Source organism: Tupaia chinensis, unplaced genomic scaffold (genome assembly GCF_000334495.1).
Source record: "Tupaia chinensis unplaced genomic scaffold, TupChi_1.0 Scaffold000674_2, whole genome shotgun sequence".
NCBI lineage: Eukaryota > Metazoa > Chordata > Mammalia > Scandentia > Tupaiidae > Tupaia > Tupaia belangeri.
In genome coordinates this window covers 2,068,505-2,071,420 of record NW_006160198.1, presented here as the reverse complement: position 1 = coordinate 2,071,420, position 2,916 = coordinate 2,068,505, and the positions used below count along the sequence as shown (strand labels likewise).

The following is a 2,916-nucleotide window of genomic DNA, read 5'->3' as shown; positions in this document are numbered from 1 at the left end:
CCCCTAAAACAAAAACCCCCCCAAAAAAAAAAAAAAAAAAAAAAAAAACTCATAGAAAAAAAAGGTCAGTTTTACTGTATATTAATTTTTTTTGGAAAAATTCAACTGAAAATACTAAAAGTTAGCTTTTTAAAACTTTGAGTGGAAGTCAAAAGTTTGAAATTTTATCATTTCAGTAAATGTTTCTTAGCCACCATTTATAATACTTTACCACAGAAATCAGGGACCAGCAGTTAGCGTAATGGCTATGTCACTGAACTCCCATATAGTCAACCGCAGTTCAAGTCCTGGATCTGGTGGCTTAAACTCACACCGGGCGGGTGTGCGTGCGTGCCCAAGATCCCGAAAGGAGAATGGAGGAGAGAAGGGATTGCGGCATGGCCATCCCCCCTGGGGGGGTGATTTCTCGCTTTCTGTCTCTCTGTCTCTCTCTGTCTTTCTGACAAGCGCATGCACCTTATAGCAAATTCCTCTCCAAAAAACAAAAACTTTACCTCAGAAATTTTAGAATTAGCTGCAACTTTCTTTTCTTTTCTTTTCTTTTTCTTTTCTTTTTCTGAGAGATTTAACTATAGGGCATGTGCACTTGTCAGCGAGACAGAGAGACAGAAGGTGAGAAATCATCTCCCAGGAAGGATGGCCATGCAGCAGTCCCTTCTCCTCCATTCTCCTCCCGGGATTTTGGGCACGCACACACATGTGCCTTTTGTGTTTCAAGTCTCCAGGTCCAAGACTCAAACTGCAGTCAACCAGGTGAGAGTCCAGCACCTTAACCACTATGCCACCTGCTGGCACCAAGCTGAAATTTTCTAACTTCACACAGCCTTAAGAGATATTTCTATATTCTAGTCACAACAGCTTTTCATTTAAAGTCCATGGTTTCCTTTCTTCTTCCTATAATTTATAAGATGCTAAATGAGATTTTTCTACCAGGTGAAGCTCAATCCTTAACCCAAATCAGTGGTGAGTCCAAAAGACCAACTCATCTTGACAAGGCCGTGGCCTTCAAGAAACTTAATAGTCTTGTAAAAATAAACAAGTCAATTGATTCTCCCATTATGTTTGCACCATATAATCCTCCCCCAGATATTTCACAAAAAGAATATGGACTAGTAATTCCTAAAGAAAAAGAAATAAGCAGAAAAATAGCTGTGAGGAGATATTCCATTAGTAATGAAAGAACAACAAGTTAAAATAAGATGACATTTTTAGCCTATCAACTTTGTAAAGAGTAAATAGAACGTGATATATAGGTTGAGGAAAGTGCTGGGGAATGGGGTATGGAGATAATCTTGTTCACTCTTCCAAAGGCCGATTTAGTTGTATGTAGCAAAAACCTTAAAAATGTATGTTCCATTTTGCCTGCTAATTCAACTTCTAGAAATTTATCCTACAAAATAATCAAGTGAGGATATTTGGCTTAGCTTAGCATTGTTTTCTTTTTTTTTTTTTTAATAGTGAAATATTGAGTATCAGGGCTCTAAAATCTTTTCTAGTAAGTTGATAGAAATACTCTATCATTCTCTAATTATGCTAGATGCTACACAGAGCATAATATTATTACATGATTCAGATGACAGTATACTATGATTCAGAAATATGTATGGATCAATGAGCATAAAGCACACATTGAGAGCCAAATATTGAACTGGTTTTAAAAGAAAAAAATTATTTAAATAAGAAAGCATAATATAATCTACATACTTAAAAGGCAGAAGATTAATTAGATAAACTGCATAATATCCAGACAATACTAACACTGAAAATAATAATGTGTATCTATATTATTTGACATGGAAATACTTGCATTTCAAGTGTTATTTCAAGTGAAAAATGTAAACTACAAAATAGTGCCATCTAATTTTTAAACAGAAATTGCAAAAAGAAAATGTATATATGGGAGGAATCTGAAAATGTGCTCTATGATGTTATTGTGGTTATTGCTGGGTAGTGAGATGAGAACTGATTTTCATTTTCTTCTTCGTACTCTTCCGTATTTCCTAGTTTGTTTATTTTTATGAGGGATTATTACTTTCATGACTGAAAAAAAATCCAGTGAAATTATTTCTCAAAACGATTAGATTAATTAGACACTATTTTCTTTATAGTAACAGCATTGCCTTTCTCCCACTAAAGATCATGCTTCTTGGATATCTGGAGTCTGCCTTGCATCACACACTGCACAGACTTACTAGGGGTTTCCAAGTACTATCCTAGAGCATTAGTTTTAAGTTTATTTATTTATTTCATGACAATGAGAGAGAAAAGGTTGCAAGAGAGAGAAATACTAGCACTCTCAATAGAATCCCACACCTAAACATGCCCCTCCAGCCTTCCTAGCCAGCCATGATCATGAACACTGTGCCCTGCATGTACAAGTCAACCTGGGAACCGAACCTACCACCTTCCACATGGATCCAGCCTCTTCTGAGCTGCTTATTATTGCCTCAATTTATAGCTGGTCCATCCCAGAGCATTTAAAGTACCATGAACAACCCCCAACCATTGGCACACTGGCCCATATAATTGATGGTCATAGCTGAAGTCAATTCAAAGATCTCGGATGGGTGTCATCCAGGTGCAGTGATTGACCACAGCCTGACTTTTTCCTTTGTAGCTCCCAACTGTTTGCTTCCAATGTTAATTTGGTAAGGGGATTCAGCCTTGACATCATTCCCTAACAATTTCCTTTCAAATAGTAATCATTAAAAAAAAAAAAAAAAAAAAAAAAAAAAAACACACAAGGCTCTAGAAGTTGTTTGAAAAGGGATGAATATGGAAGATTTCTTACCGAGTGAAACAAGTCGGGCTGTTCAAGGAATACGTTGTGTGTCTCCGATTAACATCTACCGACTGCCCGCACTCTGACGCAGAGACTGAAAGTCTGGAGGACATAAAAGCAGTAAAAATTGTAAT

General features: G+C 36.7%; 1 long non-coding RNA gene across 1 annotated transcript in view; it reads right to left on the bottom strand.

Moving 5' to 3' along the window:
- Positions 1–2,910, bottom strand: part of LOC106736178 (uncharacterized) — a 20,376-nt gene extending 17,466 nt beyond the window's left edge. Inside the window, exon 1 of the long non-coding RNA XR_001371270.1 lies at positions 2,792–2,910. This is a non-coding gene — a long non-coding RNA (uncharacterized LOC106736178). The remainder of the gene's footprint in view (positions 1–2,791) is intronic.
- Positions 2,911–2,916: the final 6 nt, after the last annotated feature.